The sequence below is a fragment of the Salmo salar genome, chromosome 09 (genome assembly GCF_965601325.2).
Source record: "Salmo salar chromosome 09, fSalSal1, whole genome shotgun sequence".
Lineage (NCBI taxonomy): Eukaryota > Metazoa > Chordata > Actinopteri > Salmoniformes > Salmonidae > Salmo > Salmo salar.
The window spans coordinates 73154409-73177795 of record NC_138299.1 but is presented as its reverse complement, the minus strand read 5'-3'; positions in this window follow the sequence as shown (position 1 = coordinate 73177795).

Genomic DNA, 23387 nt, shown 5'->3' with positions numbered 1-23387 from the left:
GACACGAATGCCTTTCTCTCCACCTCCATGCCCCAGACTGGGGGGGGGGGGGGGGGGATTCTGGACAGTACGGCAGCACAATGTTTGGCATTCACATTTAGCCTTTAATCTAAACATTTGTCTTTTGATATGGGGCTAAAGTTCCTCACATGTTGAGTGGGTAAAATTCCAAATTCATTTGCCATTTTAAGGCCCCAAAAATCGGGAGTTCAATTCCAGATTCTGTCTTCTCCAGTTTCTAATCTGTCTAAATAAAGCACTGGGGGAGGCGGAATTCCTAGGTTTTTGTTGATTTAACACGGACATACATTTGATTTGACTTAAGTCTTGTTAAGTCCAACTCAAGGCTGAATCGGACCCCATGTGCTGAATATAACAAGGGTGGTTCAGCACAGCCGTTTAGTCCTGAAGACTGGCTGAGTGGACTAAGCCAGGATTTTGACAAGCAGGAGACCCGGGTTGACATCAACCTTCTCACACGAAGTCCAGTTATGAAGGCCCACTTTATGCATTACCTCATGTTACCCTGCTATAACTTACATAGCCCTAAACATTTGAATTGTAACATCATTTATAATGTATAATATCACAACGGGCCTGGTAACTGCAGCCTATAATTACTGCAGCTGTATACCCTAGTAAAAATATGAAATTCCCAGTTTGTTCTTTAAAATGTTAATTCAAATAGTGTCTGAAAATCATCGTCAATCAATATTTACACTATAAACCATTGGCATTTCAAAAACGTTTGGTTGTCAAAACATGCGTTTTGTGTTTTTATGCTGCCTTTTACATGCATTGAAACGCCAGCAATGGTTTTCACAAGGCTCTCTTAAAACCTCTTAGGGATCCCTTCTATCCCACTCCCGCTCGAATCCCGTTAGCGGGATTGATTTGACAACACCCAGTGAAATTGCAGCGCGCCAAATTCAAAAACAGAAATACTCATAATAAAGATTCATAAAACATGTTATACATCAGAATAAAGCTTAACTTCGTGTTAATCCAGCCAAGGTGTCAGATTTCAAAAAGGCTTTACGGTGAAAGCACACCATGCGATTATCTGAGGACAGCACCCCGCATACAAACGCATGAAAATGAGATTTCAACCAGGCAGTTCCGCGACAAAAGACAGAAATAGCAATATAATTAATGCATTACCTTTAAAGATCTTCTGTTGGCACTCCAAAATGTCCCAGAAACATCACAAATGGTCCTTTTGTTCGATAATGTTGGTCTTAATGTCCCAAACATTTCAAACTCGCCCAACATGCCTACAAAGTATCTAATAAGTTACCTGTAAACTTGGTCCAAACATTTCAAACAACTTTCCTAATCCAATCTTAGGTACCCTAAATCGTAAATAATCGATCAAATTTAAGACGGAATGAACTGTTTCTAATACCAGAAAAAAACAACGTGAAGCACCTTCCAGGTCGCACGCACCAAAAGACTTGAGTGCATCTGAGTGACACATGGAATGGACAGGAATACTTCTTAATTTCTCAAAAGAAAAACATCAACCAATTTCTAAAGACTGTTGACATCTAGTGGAAGCCATAGGAACTGCAAGCATATTCCTATTGAAAAGAGCTTCCCATAGAAAACTAAGGGAAAACACATTGACCTCAAAAAGATTTTTCCCTGGATGGATTATGTTCGGGGTTTCGCCTGCCAAATCAGTTCTGTTATACTCACAGACATTATTTTAACAGTTTTGGAAACTGTTTTCTATCCAAATCTAACAATTATATGCATATCCTAGCTTCTGGGCCTGAGTAGCAGGTAGTTTACTTTGGGCACGCTTTTCATCCAGAAGTGAAAATACTGCCCCCTAGCCCAAAGAGGTTAACCCCTTACACCCATGTGCTTCAAAACTCCAGCAAAGTTGGTGGCAGCTAAGATGCCACTAGTTTTGAAGTGTTATAAAACACTTTATTTTATCAGTGTGGATTTTCTTGTCATTTCACATTCACTTTATCCTGATAGCAATGTTTGTGTAGAGATTTCCGTGTGTGTGTGTGTGTGTGTGTGTGTGTGTGCATGTGTGTGTGTTTTTCCTAGAGTCAGGATTTTCCTAGCTTACTATAGGACAGAAGCACACAGACACCTGAACACACTCGTTCTCTCACTCTCTCTTTGCAGCTTAGCACACATGTGCCTCCTGTGTCTTGCAGTGTGTTTCCCTGTGGATGAGGCATCTCCCCTCTGTCTGTTTTTACCACAGTATCTAGTGTATGTCTATGGCGTTTCACTTTGTACTGTAACGCACGCTGCCTCCTCAAAGAGAGCACCACTTCAGAAGATCTGTTTTGAAACACTGACTCTCCACTGAGGAAACGGAGAAGGCGTGGAAGGGTAAGGCATTACTTGCGTCATGAAAGAGGATAGTGTATCTTGTGGAATATCATATTTGGCCGGTATCAAAACATCTGTTATATAACTGTACGTTTAATTAATGAGACATGTTATTTGCTGCATCAACCCGTCCAATTTGGTCCCATGGAGCTGGTTGGTGGCCATTGCTGCCAGGAGAGAAATGTAAAAACTATTCTCGAACATGTCCTAGCTGTGTGTGAAATGCTTCTAGCACAATTCCTTGCGCTAGCAGTCCCATAATTAGTTGTACAATCTAAAACAACAAATAACTATCCTTTCAATCTAATCTTAGATAAAAGTGTCATTGATAACATTCAATGACCCCCCCCCCCAAAAAAAAGTATTATTACCATGAATTATTAATAACGTAGAAGGAAAACTACATGTTGCAATGTAACAATTATAATATTATTATGACAGTAATTATTGTACTGTGAAGTGTCAGAAGTTTCAATTAATACTATTACAAAGGTGTAAGGAAGGAAGAGAAAGGAGGGCGATTGCCTGCTGGTTGCCTCTATAGCCTCAAGCGACCTCTTCACACAACACTCAGGTGGCTGGTTATTTTTGAGTGTCTATTCCGGATCCAGTACATCTCGTGTTTTCCTGTCTTTGTCCAAGTGAGATAGGAAACAAGCTGTCACTGTTGTTGTTAAACTCACTCAATGAAAGGAATGGTTCATGAAGTTTTATAACATTGTGTTTTATGAAGGTGTGGTGTGTGTGTGTGTGTGTGTGTGTGTGTGTGTGTGTGGTGTGTGTGTGTGTGTGTGTGTGTGTGTGTGCGTGCATGCATTTGTGTTCCCTTTCTCCAGAGATTGTCTTTTGAGTGTCAGCAGGGACTGAAATCTCTCCGTCTCTTTCTCCCTCTCTCGCTCCATTCCTCCCTCTACATGGGAAGCCATTCTCCCCAGTGACTCTGCTGCCCAAGATTATGGGGATGAAAAACATAATCTTCCACCTGGAGAGGTAGCATTGGGGAGTAACTGATTACATGTAATTGGACTATAAACAAAGAACTGTAATCAGTTGTGTTACCAGCTAAAATGTTGTAATCAGATTACAGATACTTTTGAAAACTAGATGATTACTTCTTGCATTACTTTTCAATTCAGAAAGGACGTTTGCGAAAACATACATTATGACACCTTTATGTTTTCTCAATTACATAAAAGTCCTAGTTTAAGTTTGTTCCACCTGATGTCCCCTATGTCAGAGACCATGATGACACGCCAAATGATGACCACCAGTCTGAAACTACCATGATGTCAGAGACCACTATGATGACACACCATGTGACGACCACCTGTCGGAGACCACTGTGATGACACACCAAATGACAACCACCTGTCAGAGACCACTATGATGTCAGAGACCACTATGATGACAGACCAAATGGGTTTGTTGGATCTTTTTTGCCTTCTTCTAATGCCTCTTAAGGGGAAAGTAATCCAAAAGTAACTGAAAGTAATCCGATTACGTTACTGAGTTAGGGTAATCCAGAAGTTGCATTACTGATGACAATTTTGGATAGGAAACGGATTACATTTAGAAATTGACCTAGCCAACCGTGCTAAAACAACATTTTCATATCAGGAAGATGGTGTCAGTTCACAAGCTGCTAAAATAGATCTTCTGTGTGTTAGTATCACATTTAGATATTCTCTGCTGACTCTGTGGGTGACAGCTAACTATTTAGCATGTTGACCTTCCGCAGAGAAACACATTCATAATCACAAGAGCAGAGTGGAACTAAAGGAATGTACTCTTAGGGGCTTGGTGTTATACACAAGAGAGATGTGTGTGAGTGGAGGGGTTTATTACTTCATAACTTTAATCTCCTTTCCCCTCTCTATTTCCCCTCTCCATCAAACTTTTTTTTGCTCCCCCTCTCCTCCCCTCTCCTCTCCTCCCCTCTCTGACCTTCTGAAGCAGAGCCTTGGGGCAGAGCAACTGCCGGTCACTCGACCTTACCCCAGTTTGGAGTGTATCCCCTGGCAGTACAGTAGATGGGGATTGTTGGCAGGCAGGCAGTCTCGTACACAGCCCCACTGGACGGAGGGGTCTTGGTGTGGGTGGTGGGGGAGGGGATTATCACGCAGGGCTCATTGTTGCTCCAGCCAGCTTCCTGCCCTCCCTTCTCCAGAATGTGCCCTTTAGATCAGTGTGCATGGAGACTATGCCATGGTGTTATGGAGCCTGCCATGCTGCAGCGTTCTGGCCAACATGGCCGCTGCTACAGTACTGCCGCTCTCTGCTGCTGTGTGTTAGATTGTGACTCTGAGGTAGTGCCAGCGATTAGAGCTCAGACACCAAGAGAAGCCAGAGCAACCGGGCTGCCCGCCCAGTCATTAACAGGCCCGCTACCTCTCTCTTTCTCTCTCTCTCCCCCTCTCTCTTCTAATATTGACAACACCGTGAGACTAGACCATGAGTTTAACGGCTGCTAGTCCAGGAGTTTACGGCCCCTCATTTCACTCACTTCCAGTGGCTAAATCATTTATGAGCAGACAAGAGGAGAGACTAGTGGTTAGAGAGGTTTGGGTACATGTGTTTTTGTTTGCGTCGCCGGGTCATCGGAGGGCATTAGGCATCCAAGACTGCATAGTGCTGCAGGTGCCAAAACCCAGATCTTTTTTTTTTATATTTTTTTTTTTTACTTTGTTTATTGAATTTGGTAGTAACATAAAACAACACATCAAAGACAACAATACAGCAAAACGGAGAGAGAGACAGACATAAAAAAATAAGAAAAAAAATATATTTTGATATCGTTGTTTCAGGTCAACTAGCACAGATAATACAATCTTTAACATCTGAGATCTTGCGTATACACATACCAGGCCTCCTACATCACCAATATATAAATATACATCATTCTGGAACTGCAGGGAAATGTAGTCGATTAACATAAGAAAAGAAGGGAGCCCACATTGCATAGAATTTGTCTATAGACCCATTGAGTGTGTGTTTAATTTTTTCCAACTTTATGCAATTCAAAACGGATTTAATCCAAAGAGCATGAGAAGGGGGTACAGAGGATTTCCATCTCAGTAAAATTAATTGTCTCGCTAACAAAGTGACAAAGGCAATTACATCCTTATTCATTTTGGTCAGTTGTAATGTGGGTAAGGAAACCCCAAATAGTGCAATAAAAGGGTCTGGCTCGATCTGTGTGCCGCTTAATTCTGAGTGTGTGTTAAAGATGTCTTTCCAGAAACCAACAAGAGATGGGCAACACCAAAACATGTGTATGTGATTAGCAGGAGACTGGTTACATTGTACACAATTAGGGTTCACATCCTTGTAAATGTTGGATAATCTTGCTTTGGTCCAATGGGCCCTATGAATGAGTTTGCATTGAATGAGACCGTGCCGAGCACAAATAGAAGAGCTATGTACCCTTTTGAGTGGCCTTTCCCATAGTTCATCAGATATTTCCTCACCCAGTTCCTCCTCCCATGAGGATTTAATATTGTTTAATGAGATGGTTTGTAGTGAGCAAATTTGACTATAGATTATTGACAAGGTGCCTTTAAGAGTAGGAAGTGGGATAAGAAATGTCAAACTGTGTTTCACCAGGAAGGGTGGGGAATCCTGGATCTATGCTGCGGATGTAACTCTGGACTTGTAAGAACTTAAAGAAATGATGTCAGGGGAGACCAAATTTAGCTGATAATTGTTCAATCGTACTAAATGTATTGTTAATGTGCAGATCTCTGAATCTTTTAATACCGAGACTAGACCATGTTGAGAAAGCACCATCAACCATAGATGGGGGAAAAGCTGGGTTTGAGGCTACCGGAGCCAAAGAAGAGGTTGTCTGAAACCCAAAGTGGCACCTAAATTGATTCCAGATCTTCAATGTTGTTCTGACATATATTTTTGGTGAAGGAGGAGTAAGGGCCTGTAACGGAGGAGTGAGCGAGGGAAGACAATGATGCCGGTATAGATGAGTCGGCCTCCATCTCTAGCCAAATTGGGGGTGGGAATATCTCTCTGCTCTGCAACCAGTACTGAATGATCCTAAGGTTAGCAGCCCAATAATAGAATCTGAAATCCGGTAGAGCAAGACCGCCGTCTGGTTTGGGCCTCTGCAAAAGCTGTTTTCGTATCCTGGGGGGCTATTTGTCCCATATAAAATGGTAGTATTAGGCCGTCGATCTTTTTGAAAAATGTATTGGGAATTAAAATCGGAAGGCACTGATAGAGACATAAGAATTTAGGGAGAGTATTCATTTTAACCTCTCTGGGATCGTTCGGGACGTGAGCGTCCCACCTTGACAACAGCCAGTGAAAATGCAGGGCGCCAAATTCAAACAGAAATCTCATAATTAAAATTCCTCAAACATACAAGTATTATACACCATTTTAAAGATAAACTTCTTGTTAATCCAGACACAGTGTCTGATTTCAAAAAGGCTTTATGGCGAAAGCACACCATGTGATTATGTTAGGTCAGCGCCTAGCCACAGAAAACCATACAGCCATTTTCCAAAGGAGAGGTGTCACAAAAGTCAGAAATAGCGTTAAAATTAATCACTAACCTTTGATGATCTTCACCGGATGGCACTCCCAGGACTCCATGTTAGACAAGAAATGTGTGTTTTGTTCGATAAAGTTCATCTTTATGTCCAAAAACCTCATTTGAAATTGGCGCGTTATGTTCAGAAATGCATCGTCTCAAACAAACATCCGGTGAAATTGCAGAGAGCCACATCAAATTACAGAAATACTCATCATAAACATTGATGAAAGATACAAGTGTTATACATAGGATTAAAGATAAACTTCTTGTTAATCCAGCCGCTGTGTCCGATTTCAAAAAGGATTTACGGCGAAAGCACACCATGTGATTATGTTAGGTCAGCGCCTAGCCACAAAAACCATACAGCCATTTTCCAACCAAGGAGAGGTGTCACAAAAGTCAGAAATAGAGTTAAAATTAATCACTTACCTTTGATGATCTTCATCTGATGGCAGTTCCAAGTAAGAAAATTAAAGCCATTCCCTCCAGCAGGATGGGCTACACTAGGCTGAGTCATGTCTGAAGAGAGAGAGGACGTGTAAAGGACAAGGTACAATGTAAACTAAAGATCTTCGTTGAACCTAAAAGCGCAAATTTAAAAAACAAAGACAAGCGACAAAGCACAAAAAACATATAGAAACTTTAAACAAATAAAGAGGGAAAAACCACTTCCCTCACAACCTCCCTTGCCGAAGCATCTCCCCAACTGAGATACAAGCAAAACCCTAAATACAAAAAAAGTTTAGAGCAAAGCATGATACTCTTACTCTGTGCTACCTAAGATGTGTGACCATTTTACCAGAGTAAACCAAACAAACATAGATTGGTCCCCAGCAGAGTCTAGAGAAGACTAACCTTGGTTAAGAGAGGTTTAACAGCAATACAGATGGTAAAACTACAACTTAACCATGAAAACAGCCAGATATTGGCATTACAGGAGGCAACCTGGGTTGGAAATGAAAAAGAAAAAAAGAAAAAGAATGACATTCAAATGTGGATGAACCCAGCAAAGTTGGCTTCGCTAGCCAACCAGTCTGCCAGCCGGCCTGCTAACTAGCCTGTAAGAAGACCAGCTAACCAATCATTTGTTCCACACCATGCGGTACAACAGCCGCTTTCACGTTCTTGTTGATGAAATCGGCCTCTAAAGCCGGGTCCTCGAATCTGTGCATGGAGCCGTCCGGTAAAGTCAGTCTCAGAACCGCAGGGTAGATGAGGCCGAACTTCACGCCCCAAAGCTAGCCCCGCTTCTTAGCCACAGCCGTGGTGTTGTCCGCAAATATCGAGACTCTTTTACCCTTCTAGAGGAAAAGGGATGCTTCTCCCGATCTCCTCAGTATGTCATTGCGGACGTGAAAGAAATGCACCCTGATGACAAATGGTTGCAGGGGTTCTCCATCCCGGAGCCGGCTACGCAGAGTGTGGTGGGCCCGGTCTAGCAGTGGCTTCTCCTCCAGACCGAGCAGCTCCTGAAGCAGATGTGCCATGAACTCCGTGGGTCTTGGGCCCTCCACTCCCACTGGTATTCCCAGTAGACGAATGTTGTTCCTCCACATTCAACTTTCCATATCTTTGCATCTATTGTCGAGGTGTGCCACCCTAGTTGTTAACTTCCTGACTGATGTCTTGACATGTTGCTTCAATATATCCACATCATTTTCCTGCCTCATGATGCCATCTATTTTGTGAAGTGCACCAGTCCCTCCTGCAGCAAAGCACCCCAACAACATGATGCTGCCACCCCCATGCTTCACGGTTGGGATGGTGTTCTTCAAACTTGCAAGCCTCCCCCCTTTTCCTCCAAACATAACGATGGTCATTATGGGCAAACAATTATATTTTTGTTTCATCAGACCAGAGGACATATCTACAAAAAGTACGACCTTTGCCCCCATGTGCAGTTGCAAACCGTAGTCTGACTTTTTTATGCTGGTTTTGGAGCAGTGTCTTCTTCCTTGCTGAGCGGCCTTTCAGGTTATGTCGATATGGGACTTGTTTCACTGTGGATATAGATACTTTTGTACCTGTTTCCTCAAGCATCTTCACAAGGTCCTTTGCTGTTGTTCTGGGATTGATTTGCACTTTTAGAACCAAAGTGCGTTCATCTCTAGGAGACAGAACGTGTCTCCTTCCTGAGCAGTATGATGGCTGCGTGGTCCCATGGTCTTTACACTTGCGTACTATTGTTTGTAAAGATGAATGTGATACCTTCAGGCGTTGGAAATTGCTCCCAAGGATGAACCAGACTTGTGGAGGCCTACAATTGTTTTCTCAGACGCTTCTAAAGCCATGACATAATTTTCTGGAATTTTACAAGCTGTTTAAAGGCACAGTGAACTTAGTGTATTTAAACTTCTGTCCCACTGGAATTGTGATACAGTGAATTATAAGTGAAATAATCTGTCTGTAAACAATTGTTGGAAAAATGACTTGTGTCATGCACAAAGTAGATGTCCTAACCGACTTGCCAAAACTATAGTTTGTTAACAAGACATTTGTGGAGTGGTTGAAAAACGAGTTTCAATGACTCCAACCTATGTGTGTTTATACTTCCGACTTCAACCGTATGCATGCATCACTTTTGCGTTTTGTATTATTTATTTTTTTATTTTTTTATTTCACTTCACCAATTTTGACTATTTTGTGCATGTCCATTACATGAAATCCAAATAAAAATCAATTTAAATTAGAGGTTGTAATGCACCAAAATAGGAAAAATGCCAAGGGGGATGAATACTTTTGCAAGGCACTGTATGTTTTACATTTGTTATCTTGTTGTTATTAGTCCCACCCTTCAGCTCCATTCAACTCCTTCCAACTATCTCTTAAAACCATCCATTTAGATTTCTATTTGCCATATATTTTTCAACTGTACTGTGATGCTTCACAAAAATACTGAACCTTTCTATTCTCATAGCTTCTACAGATTGTACATTCTGTTTATCATGCATCCTTCCACATCATTACAAATACCAAGTCACTCACCCACCCATTGCACCTTGTACCAAATCGTAGGTTGGACCTCACTTTATATGCGCAGAAAGATACATTTGTATGTGCTCATCTACAAAGCCCTATTGGGTGAACTCCCGCTTTACTTCTGTAATCTGGTCTCCTTCACCACCAGCAGTTACCATAACCGGTTTGCTAGGTGGTTGCTACCTAAAGTCCCCAGGACATTCACAGAATTAGGCAAGACTGCCTTCTCTTCTTGTGTAACAGAGGCATGGAATAGTCTACAATCCATGCTTCATCTAGATATGTTAGTGCCACTGAATTTATTTAAAATATTGACGGGAGACTCTGTTACAGAGGAGTGTAAATGCTTTTTTTAGGCTGGATCATGTTGTATTGTATTGTTGTGTTTTAATTATGTAATGTATTGATTGTTGCTGCCTTCTTGGCCAGGTCTCCCTTGAAATAGAAACTCTGGGTTTCAATGGGCTTTTCCTGGTTAAATAAAGGGTAAATAAAAAATAAATAAAATAACTCCACCAATCCTATTTATGATATCATTTACAAAGATTATAATTTTTCTAATTTTTTTTCTCGAAAGATACGTTTTTTATTTGATCAATTAGTGTATTTGTTCTATTATTATTAAACTGTGATATGACTAAAGAGTTAATCAGGGTGATTTTTCCACTCATAGACAGGTATTTTCCTTTCCATGGTAGCAATATCGTATCTATTTTTGATAACTTTCTATTAAAATGTATTGGAGTGAGATCATTTCTTTATTTTGGGATATGTATACAGAGTATGTCCACATCACCATCAGACCATTTTATTGGTAAACTACACGGTAATGTAAAAGTTGAATTTTTTTGTGATCCAAAACATAATAACATAAAAGGGCACATAATTTGGTTTTAATCCAAAGAGGTTAGAAAAAGTATCAAGATCCTCTACGAGGCTGTGGAGGGATTATAATTGTGGTTTTAAAAGAAAACATGAATCATCAGCATACAATGACACCTTTGTTTTTAAGCCATGAATTTCTAATCCCTTAATATTATTGTTGGATCTAATTTTACCAGCTAACATTTCGATGGCAATAATAAATAGATATGCCGATAGTGGACAACCTTGTTTTACTCCTCTTGACAGTTTAAAACTTTCTGAGATGTAGACATTATTTACTCTTTTACACCTAGGTTTACATTACATAACTTTAACCCATTTTATAAGATTTTCCAAAAGTGAAATATTCCAGGCATTTATATATAAACTCCAGTCGTACTTTATCAAAAGTATTTTCAAAATCAGCTATGAAACCAGGCCTGGTTTCCCCGATATTTCATAGTATTCCATTGTTTCCAGTACTTGTCTTATATTATCTCCAATGTATTGTCCATGTTAAAAAACCTGTCCGATTAGGATGAATAATATCTGACAAAACCTTTTTAATTCTATGCGCCAAGCATTTAGCTAGAATTTTTGCATCACAACACTGAAGTGTAAGAAGCCACCAATTTTTTAAATGGGCTGGATCTTTATATATGCCACTTGGATCCTGTTTCAGTAATAATGAAATCTGAACTTCTTGTTGTGCGTCTGATAATCTACCGCTTATATATGAGTGGTTAAAACATGCTAATAATCGTCCTCTGAGTATATAAAAAAGAAAAGTATACTTCCACTGGTATGCCATCCAGTCCTGGAGTTTTCCCGGACTTAAAGGCTTTAATTGCATCAAGATGTTCCTCCTCTGTAATTTGGCCTTTAAATGAGTATTTCTGTACATATGTTAATTTTACATTATTAATTGGAACAAAAACCATACAATTAGCTTCGGTTAGTGGACATGGAGGAGACTGAAACGAAAACACATTCTTAAAATAACTTTACTTCCTCTTTCAAAAAATAGTTTGGTGAATCATGAGCGACTTTGTAACAAGTTTCAATACATTTTTCTTGGTAGCATTTCTATGTTGAAGATTGAAAAGTTATTTGGTGCATTTTTCCATATATTCCATCCAGTTCACTTTATTTTATAATATATTACACTGGATCTTTCTTGAATAAGTTGCTCCAATTCTTTTTGTTTTTCCTCTAACTTATTCTCTGCCTCTATGGTACAGCTTTTATTGCTATCTACAGTATCTGTACTGTTAGTCCTTCAATTTCCTTTGTTAATATGGACTCTTTTGACCTAAATTGCTTTTGTTTTATAGATGAGTACTGAATTGCATGGCCTCAAAAGGCACATTTAAGAGTGTCCCATACAATAAGGGGATCTGCTGTACCTATGTTATGTCGGAAAAAGTCATTTATAAATTATTCTGTTCTAGTTAAAAACAAGTTATCATCCAGCAGGCTTTGATTACATTTCCAATATTTTCGCCCACGTGGAAATTCTGTAAGAGTAATATATATGCCAATTATGTGCTGGTCTGACCGCATTCTGTCCCCTATCAACACTTTTTAAACTTTTGGTGCCAGAGAGAATGACATAATAAAGTAATCAAGACAACTAGCTTGATTAAGCCTCCGCCATGTATATCTCACTAGGTCAGGGTATTTAAGCCTCCATATATCCACTAATTCCAAAATATCCATGACATTCATGATTTCCTTAAGTACCCGAGGGTGATAGTTTGTAGTGTGATTTCCTTTACGGTCCATAGAGGACTTTAAAACCGTATTAAAATGTCCCACCATAATAATAGAGTCTAGTGTTGCTTGTAGAGTTGATCAATTCTTATACATAATTTCAAAGAAGCTTGGATCATCATTACTTGGACCGTATAGGTTAATAAGCCATATCTATTTATAATTCAATAAATCAAATCAAATCAAATGTATTTATATAGCCCTTCTTACATCAGCTGATCTCACAAAGTGCTGTACAGAAACCCAGCCTAAAACCCCAAACAGCAAGCAATGCAGGTGTAGAAGCACGGTGGCTAGGAAAAACTCCCTAGAAAGGCCAAAACCTAGGAAGAAACCTAGAGAGGAACCAGGCTATGAGGGGTGGCCAGTCCTCTTCTGGCTGTGCCGGGTGGAGATTATAACAGCACATGGCCTAGATGTTCAAATGTTCATAAATGACCAGCATTGTCAAATAATAATAATCATAGTAGTTGTCGAGGGTGCAACAAGTCAGTAACACAAGAGTAAGTGTCAGTTGGCTTTTTCATAGCCGATCTTTGAGAGTATCTCTACCGCTCCTGCTGTCTCTAGAGAGTTGAAAACAGCAGGTCTGGGACAGGTAGCACGTCCGGTGAATAGGTCAGGGTTCCAGCAGGTCTGGGACAACAGGTCTGGGACAGGTAGCACGTCCGGTGAACAGGTCAGGGTTCCATAGCTGCAGGCAGAACAGTTGGAACTGGAGCAGCAGCACGGCCAGGTGAACTGGGGACAGCAAGGAGTCATCAAGCCAGGCAGTCCTGAGGCATGGTCCTAGGGCTCAGGTCCTCCGAGAGAGAGAAAGAAAGAAAAAGAGAGAATTAGAGAGAGCATATTTAAATTCACACAGGACACCGGAAAAGACAAGAGAAATACTCCAGATGTGACAGACTGACCCTAGCCCCCCGACACATAAACTACTGCAGCATAAATAACATATTTCACATCATCCATCTACTTTGAGGATCTGTTTGGACAATTTGCACATTTGTATCAAAATTACTGTTAATTAATATCATCACCTCTTTTGAATTTCTTTTGAATTTCTTTGCCCATCCTGCAACTAATAGATATTCTATTCCTCTTTGAGCCAGGACAATACTGACCATATTTTCTTATTATCTGCAAAGCCATTACAATTAACTAGCTATACCTATTTCGCCAACTACCATAATGAGACACAAGTTTCAATTCTATTTATCATAATATATGTTTGTAAAAATACCATTAAAAAGTAACATGATGATTGAGTGTCTATATAGCTGTACCATGATATTTGCATTGCTACTAAGTAAACCTCCAATTGGTCCCAACTATACCACCCACTAAAACCAGTCCTCTTCCTGAGTTGGGTTGTCATCCCAATGCCCGGCATACCACCCCCGACCACCCGGATCCCATGGCCCCGGGGGGACCGGGACCCATCCTTCGGAAGCAGCACACAGTGCCACCAACAGAACAGAAGCAGATCAACCGCCAAATGCATTTCCATCGCCCTCACCTCGATTTGTATTATATATAGCCATTAAAAAATATATACATTTAAAAGAAAATCCTGTTTATCTTATTTTCCATAATTAGCTATTAATATTTGCAGTAATGTAGGCAGTTTATGCAAAGGATTTTTACCTCACCAGTCTCGCCATTACCAAAATTACATTACGGCAAGCAAATATTATTTTAGCATACAATTATTGTGATTCATCCTAAACTCAGCAAAAAAAGAAACGTCCCTTTTTCAGGACCCTGTCTTTCAAAGATATTTGGATTTTTACGAAATAACTTCACAGATCTTCCTTGTAAAGGGTTAAAATACTGTTTCCCATCCTTGTTCAATGAACCATAAACAATTAATGAACACGCAACCATGGAACGGTCGTTAAGACACTAACAGCTTACAGACGGTAGGCAATTAAGGTCACAGTTATGAAAACTTAGGACACTAAAGAGGCCTTTCTACTGACTCTGAAAAACACCAAAAGAAAGATGCCCAGGGTCCCTGCTCATCTGCTTGAACGTGCCTTAGGCATGCTGCAAGGAGGCATGAGGACTGCAGATGTGGCCAGGGCAATAAATTGCAAAGTCCGTACTGTGAGATGCCTAAGACAACGCTACAGGAAGACGGGACGGACAGCTGATCGTCCTCGCAGTGGCAGACGACACAGTGGTAACAACACCTGCACAGGACCGGTACAGCTGAACATCACACCTGCGGGACAGGTACAGGATGGCAATAACAACAGCCTGAGTTACACCGGGAATGCACAATCCCTCCATCAGTGCTCAGACTGTCCGCAATAGGCTGAGAGAGGCTGGACTGAGGGCTTGTAGGCCTGTTGTAAGGCAGGTGGTCATCAGACATCACCGGCAACAATGTCGCCTATGGGCACAAACCCACCGTTGCTGGACCAGACAGGACTGGCAAAAAGTGCTCTTCACTGACGAGTCGCGGTTTTGTCTCACCAAGGGTGATGGTTGGATTTGCATTTATCATTGAAGGAATGAGCGTTACACCGAGGCCTGTACTCTGGAGTGGGATACATTTGGAGGTGGAGGGTCCGTCATGGTCTGGGGCGGTATGTCACAGCATCATCGGACTGAGCTTGTTGTCATTGCTGGCAATCTCAATGCTGTGCGTTACAGGGAAGACATCCTCCTCCCTCATGTGGTACCCTTCCTGCAGGCTCATCCTGACATGACCATCCAGCATGACAATGCCACCAGCCATAATGCTCGTTCTGTGCGTGATTTCCTGCCAGACAGGAATGTCAGTGTTCTGCCATGGCCAACGAAGAGCCCGGATCTCAATCCCATTGAGCACTTCTGGGACCTGTTGGACCGGAGGGTGAGGGCTAGGGCCATTCCCCCCAGAAATGTCCGGGAACTTGCAGGTGCCTTGTTGGAAGAGTGGGGTAACATCTCACAGTAAGAACTGGCAAATCTGGTGCAGTCCATGAGGAGGAGATGCACTGCAGTACTTAATGCAGCTGGTGGCCGCACCAGATACTGACTTTTACTTTTGATTTTGACCCCCACTTTGTTCAGGGACACATTATTCAATTTCTGTTAGTGTGTTTCTGTCTGTGGAACTTGTTCAGTTTATGTCTCAGTTGTTGAATCTTATGTTCATACAAATATTTACACATGTTAAGTTTGCTGAAAATAAACGCAGTTGACAGGGAAAGGACATTTCTTTTTTTGCTGAGTTTATATTGTCTCTAAACATCTTTTACTCCCTCGCAACAGTTGTGGGACACACACACACAACCCCTTTAACCCCACAACAACAATAGTCTCAATTTTCAACAGTTGCACCATCCCAGAGCCCAACTCAAGAAAGGTCTTGATTTACAAATGCATATACAGTTGCAGCTGTATGAGAAGGCCTGTAAAACGGAGCAAAAAATGGTCAGAAATGGGGAGATTTGATTAACCATTGTCATGTCCTAGGTGAGGGAGATCAGATATACCCACTTCCCCTGAAACACCCACACATGGTCCCCCGTAGTGGCCATATTCCCAAGCATCTCTGTGCAGTCAGACCTTTGATTTTGTGCCACCATGGCCACAATAATATGCCCCCTCTCTGAATGTCCGAGTGTGACCCCCCTCCCCATGGGTTACAGCAGCTAGTGTTGCCCGCAATTCCACTGCCCGTGTGGGGGCACCCCACTGGAATCCCCACCGGCTAGGTACAAGGTCATCAAGGTTCTCATTAACAGCTTTGAGAATATCCTTGTATATTATGCTCTCCCATCAGGGGACTCTGGCTTTGCAGGACCAACCCTGCCAGGCAGGTTCAGAATCTTGAGGGGGCGGTGCTACGCTTGGTCTCTGACCGCATTTTGGCTGCATACAGGCCGCTTACAGCAGGCACATAAAACAGAAAGGGACTTCTCCTTAGTATCTGGGTCATTCAGGTGGATGTCTAGGGTATAGGGTTGTGGACCGATCCATCAATATAGGACCATAAATAAATAAATTAGATGTATAATTTATTCTTACAATGTAGTTCCCCATGATTGGACAATAAATAAATTAGACGTACAGTTGAAGTCGGAAGTTTACATACACCTTAGCCAAGTACATTTAAACTCCGTTATTCACAATTCCTGACATTTAATCCTAGTAAAAATTCCCTGTCTTAGGTCAGTTAGGATAACCACTTTATTTTAAGAATGTGAAATGTCAGAATAATAGTAGAGATTTATTTCAGCTTTTATTTCTTTCATCACATTCCTAGTGGGTCAGACGTTTACATACACTCAATTAGTATTTGGTAGTATTGCCTTTAAATTGTTTAACTTCGGTTAAACGTTTCGGGTATCCTTCCACAAGCTTCCCACAATAAGTTGGATGAATTTTGGCCCCTTCCTCCTGACAGAGCTGGTGTAACTGAGTCAGGTTTGTAGGCCTCCTTGCTTGCACATGCTTTTCTGCCCACAAATTTTCTTTTGGATTGAGGTCAGGGCTTTGTGATGGCCACTTCAATACCTTGACTTTGTTGTCCTTAAGCCATTTTGCCACAACTTTGGAAGTATGCTTGGGGTCATTGTCCATTTGGAAGACCCATTTGCGACCAAGCTTTAACTTCCTGACTGATGACTTGAGATGTTGCTTCAATACATCCAAGCCTCTCCCTTTTTCCTCCAAACATAATGATGGTCATTATGGCCAAACAGTTCTATTTTTGTTTCATCAGACCAGAGGACATTTCTCCAAAAAGTACAACCTTTGTCCCCATGTGCAGTTGCAAACCGTAGTCCAGCTTTTTTATGGCGGTTTTGGAGCAGTGGCCTCTTCCTTGCTGAGCGGCCTTTGAGGTTATGTTGATATAAGACTCGTTTTACTGTGGATATAGATGCTTTTGTACCTGTTTCCTCCAGCATCTTCACAAGGTCCTTTGCTCTTGTTCTGGGATTGATTTCAAGCATTTGGAAATTGCTCCCAAGGATGAATCAGACTTGTGGAGGTCTACAATTTGTTTTCGGAGGTCTTGGCTGATTTCTTTTGATTTTCCCATGATGTTAGCCTATCAGAAGCTTCTAAAGCCATCACATCATTGTCTGGAATTTGACAAGCTGTTTAAAGGCACAGTCAACTTAGTGTATGTAAACTTCTGACCCACTGGAATTGTGATACAGTGAATTATAAGTGAAATAATCTGTCTGTAAACAATTGTTGGAAAAATTACTTGTGTCATGCACAAAGTAGATGTCCTAACCGACTTGCCAAAACTATAGTTTGTTAACAAGACATTTGTGGAGTGGTTGAAAAACGAGTTGTAATGACTCCAACCTAAGTGTATGTAAACTTCTGACTTCAACTGTATATTTTTTTATTCCACACTAATTACCGGAATTACAGGCTAAGAATTATCATATTTTTCCAATGCCAAATCACTTTGTATTGTTCGCAACAAAACTTTCCGTGTTTGCAAATAATTTAATCTGAGAACACATTAGGAATCGCTGTATGGTACTTTGAAAAGTTAGGCCTACCTTTCCATCCCAGACAGAGTAGGCCTACCAACGCAGAAAAATGTAGTCTTTAACTGCTTGCTACTCTTCTTCGGTGGCTTACCCAACGAGAGAAGGTCATAAGTGTTTCCCTGAAAGCTGTCTGGGTTTAAACCCTCTATTGTACAGAAAGTAAATAGCTTGATCAATTGATAATGACAGAATTAGATTACTTCCCAAGCAGTCAGCCTCTGAATGTCAAAGAAATATGCATCAGAGTCACGTTTTCCCGGGTGTTTTACAGCTTGTTTCTAGCATCGAGGACCAAAGCACTGTTATAGATCACTTTATATAATCAGATGCGTTTTATTTTCTTCAAAATCTTAAGCTAACAAAGGGTAGGCCTATGCTTTTTACATAAAAAAAAAGAAAGGTAGGCCTATGGCAAACCCTGTCATACCCCCTCAATTTGAGTCTTGGTTTTAACTTAACAGTCCTTCACTGACACGGAGGTAGGCTATTTAAAGAGTTCATGGTGGGTGGAGGAATTGACTGACAAATCTATAGATATAGCAGCCTATTGCCTAATTTAGTCTGTCAAACGGGTAGGACTACCTCTTATTTCTTAAATAGGAAAAAATAAGCTGAAACACAAAGCCCTCTTCTTAGTAAAGTCTAATTACATTTAAAAGGAAGACAGTTTAAATGAATTATGCCTACTCAAATTTGACTGCTTTCAGCACAATGAGCTGTCCATTTCTGATTGATTGTGCCTCATCTGCTGCTTCAAGTTTCAGCACCACAATGTAAGTTACTCAAATCTGGCTTATTGTGAGGTCAATAACTCTGAAAAATACATAATGGCCAAGAAACATATTCCTTTTAATAAAATCTATCTATCTCCTCCTTCTCATCTTCTCGCTCTCCGTCTCAAACTGAACAGAATATAGGCTATAAAGCTAGTCCATGCACAATATAGTGCAATTTTTGGACAAGTCCTAATCAACATTTATTTTCTGAAGAAACCTTTAACTCTCCTCCTGAACTGCCACCGTGGGCCTACACAGCACAGACATTGCTTTTTGTTTCTCCGAGGCTATGAATCATTTGATTGAGATCCCACAAAATAGCTTTCAGGCACACTTGATATTGCACGCCTAGCGAAGAATCAGAGATGAGGGGCGGCATCAGGCACACATCAATATATAGCCTAATAAACAACTAAATCTAAAACACTGAGAAATATTGACATTTCATCAATTACAAATTACATGACCCTCCCCTTGACTACATTTTTTAAATACTAAACCATCCTCTTGACTGAAATTGCAAAAGCATGACCCTCCCCCATTTTGTTCTAGGTATCCATTCTATAAATGTTCATCCATCCCTTAACAAAAAATGTATTAACCCCTACAAAAATGTCCCTTAATTATAATCCACAAAATAATTCTCATTCCTGCTGTTGCAAACTGACTCAAATTAAGATCCTACATCTGTACATTAAACAGACAAACAGATTGCACAACCTCAGGACATGAACAAAACAGGTGCGCAAAACAGTCCCCCGAGGGTAAACCTGAGAAACACTCTCTCCTCTCTCTCTACAACTTTTCCGTAGGGATCGACTTTTATTTCTTTGTCTACTTTAGCTCATGAAAAATAGTCAACTGTCCCTCGGAGAAAGAGAGGGTTTTGTACTTATTTAGGGAAGCCAAACCAGTATAGTGTAATAGATGAGGAATGTCAGACAGACACCGATGGCTAGACAGCCGGCCATGTGAAACCTACGTTGGAATTCACCTGCAATAAACCTCTCATGACAATAGTGGCTTAGTTCAGAAAATGTGTACATTTTGAAAATGTGATCCTCTGACTCAAATGAGGGTTGGAGGTTTTGTACTTGGTGAAACGTGAGAGATCTGAAGGGTGTGTTGGTACCTCCATAGCCTAATGGCTACAGAGCGAATCGCTTGTCGTTTGGCAGGGGCTAATTAAAATGATTTATGCAAGCTTTGCGTGACATCACTACGAGCCCACTCGCAGCCCATGAGATAAAAGGCTGAATTAATTAATCTATTTTAGAGAGACATAAATACTTTGTCGCGTTGGAATGAACAAGAGTGTAAACACCAGCCAATCAATAAGGATAATTAAAATATGGTGTGTATGTAGGTGTCTGTGTGTATGTTGGAAGAAGTAAGTGTGCGTGTGTGTGTGTGAGTGTGTGTGTGAGTGTGTGTGTGTGTGTGTGTGTGTGTGTGTGTGTGTGTGTGTGTGTGTGTGTGTGTGTGTGTGTGTGTGTGTGTGTGTGTGTGTGGTGTGGCTATCCATTTGTTTTTCGACCGCTTCTGGGAGCTTCACCTCTGTGTGAATGATATATGGCACGGCTATGGCGCTTTCAATTTTATTCATTAATAATAAGGGGCAAATCAAGGCTCACATCATTAAGCTTGCCTGTATGGTGAACACCTGGCTCATGGGTTAGCCTTGCTGTGGAGCTCTATAGGACACCACTGAATAGGACTGTATATGCAGCCTGATCACAGACTAGGCGTAACATAGTAAATGTAAATCCAGGGACACACTTAGTATGATATGTTACATTTGGTTTGGTTACTTAAGGTAAAAATGAAAGTAGGGAGGTTGGTGGATGGGTAGGCATATAAACGTCAACGTCAAGCAACCCAAAGGTTGGGAGTTCGAATATCATCACGGACAACTTCAGCATTTTAGCTAATTAGTCATTTTTCTACAACTTTTAAGTACTTTGCATGTTAACCAACTCTTACCCTAACCCTAAGCCAAACCTTTCCCTTAACCCTTTAACCTAAATCCTAAACTTAATCTTAACCTCTAGCCCTAACCCCTAGCCTAGCAAACGTATAATACTTATTGTAATTCGTAACATACTGTATCATACAAAATGGCTCTTGGACATCCACAAATGAATACATACTACGTGAAATGTAACATACCATACATACTAATGGATTGTCTATGGTTTTCTTACAGAATAATACAAACTGCTCTGAGACCAGGTTGGTATAGGACACCACTTCAGGGCTGTGTAAGGACTGACGATACCTTCAGAACAGCGGTCTGTGACTTTTAGACCTGTCTATTATCAGGGTGACATTCAGTTCTTATGAAATGAGACAAAACCTTTTGAAACATGGGAGGTAGTAACTGAACTTGTTCAATAAGAATGCTAATTTTAAACAATTATTGTTTGGTGCCTACTGAACACAACCAGATGGTAAATGATTGTGAACACAAGACCAACAAGATGGCAAAAAAAGAGAATATCAAACTGTAGGGAAATACATGTTTGTGGTGTAAGGGCTAATGACTCAAATGGATATGACATTTTATATTCTATTTTCCATATGTTAATGCCTTATGGGTAATGTCATGAACGTAACACTTCTACTTGTCATGGGTCACAGGTGCATTTTACCACCACTTGAAAGCAAGCTGCCAATAAAACCTCTTCAAAACAGGACGAAGATTTATCCCTCATGCAAATTCATGACTTTTCTCAACCAGTGATTTACAGTGCCTTCAGAAAGTATTCCTAACCCTTGACTTAGTCCAGTCAGAATTAAAAATGGATTAAATAGATTTGTTTCACCCATCTACACACAATAACAAATGATGACAAAGTGAAAACATGATAATTGAAATGTTTGCAAAATATCTCATTTACATAAGTATTCACAGGCCTGAGTCAATGCAAGTTAGAATCACCTTTGGCAGCGATTAGAGCTGTGAGTCTTTCTGGGTAAATATTCAGGAGCTTTGCACACCTGGATTTTACAATATTTGCACATTATTCTTAAAAAAATTATTCAAGATCTGTCAAGTTGGTTGTTGATAATTGAGAGACAGCCATTTCAATTCTTGCCATATACTTTCCAGCCAAATTAAATCGAAACTGTAAGTAGACCACTGAGGAACATTCAATGTCGTCTTGGTAGGCCACTCCAGTGTATATTTGGCCTTGTGTTTTAGGTTATTGTCTGACTGAAAGGTGATTTTGTCTCGCTGTTGGAAAGCAGACTGAAGCAGGTTTTCCTCTAGAATTTTGCCTGTGCTTGGCTCTATTCCATTTCTTTTTATCCTAAAAAACTCCCTAGTCCTTACCAATGACAAGCATAACCATAACATGATGCAACCACCACCATGCTTGATAATATGAAGAGTGGTACTCAGTGATGTGTTGTGTTGGATTTGCCCCAAACATAACACTTTGTATTCATAACATACATTTAATTTCTTTGCATTTTTACTCTTTTGGATAAGTTTTGTGAGAGATCAGTGACCAGCCAGAGGAAAATGACAACAGGGGATAGGTACTCAGTGTAAAGCCAATTAGTACACACCTGGCCCCACTAATTAATGTCTTCTTCTTCCTATATATAGGGGTGCCAGGAGAGGAGTTGGGGGAGAATTGGGAGTAGATATGGGGACCTGTGAGGATGTCAGATTTTCCTACCTCAGAGAAAGCTTATTTTACTGGGGCACCTTGTCTCTCTGTTAACCAAGGCAGGCTATAGGTAGAGAGAAGCATTCATCCTGGAACTATTATGTGTAGATGATAGTCTAAAGACAGGAGTAGCCGTTTGTTGTTTTGCCTTCCCTTTTTTGCCACCGCCTTTTGGTCAATGGCTTAGTTTATGTTTATTTGTTTTGTTACGCTGGTGTTTCAGGGTTGGACATAACCTGTACTGGAGTTATTTTGTCGGGCGAAAGAAGACCCGTTTAGTAAACAATCACAAGAAAAGGAATCACAATCACTGCCTCTGGTCTGTTCATTTTATGCCTCCCGCCTGTGTTACGGTGTTTCGGACAAGCTGATCCGTTCACAGTTTATGCTGTACAGCGTCTTTCTTTTCACTCTGTCATTTAGTTAGTATTGTGGAGTAACTACTATGTTGTTGATCCAACCTCAGGTTTTCTCCTATCATAGCCATTAAACTCTGTAACTGTTTTAAAGTCACCATTTGTCACGTCCTGACCAGTAGAGGGTGTAGTTGGGTCAGGACGTGGCAGAAGGGAGTAAGTGTTTTATTGTTTCATTTAATTTTGGCCGTGTGACTTCCAATCAAGCACAGCTGTAGAGGGTTGTGGTTGATTGGGAGTCACACATAAGTTGCCTACGTTTCCGTTGTGGGGTGTGGGTAATTGTGCTTGTCACTGTTGTTGCACCTGACAGGACTGTGTTGGCTGTCAGTTTTGTTGTTTTGTTAATTGCATAGTGTTCGTAACATTAAAAATGACGAACCCTAACTCCGCCGCATTTTGGTCCACTTCTTCCGTAGACAGCCGTTAGAGAATTACCCACCAAACCAGGACCAAGCGGCGGAAGAGGAAGGAGCAGCAGGACT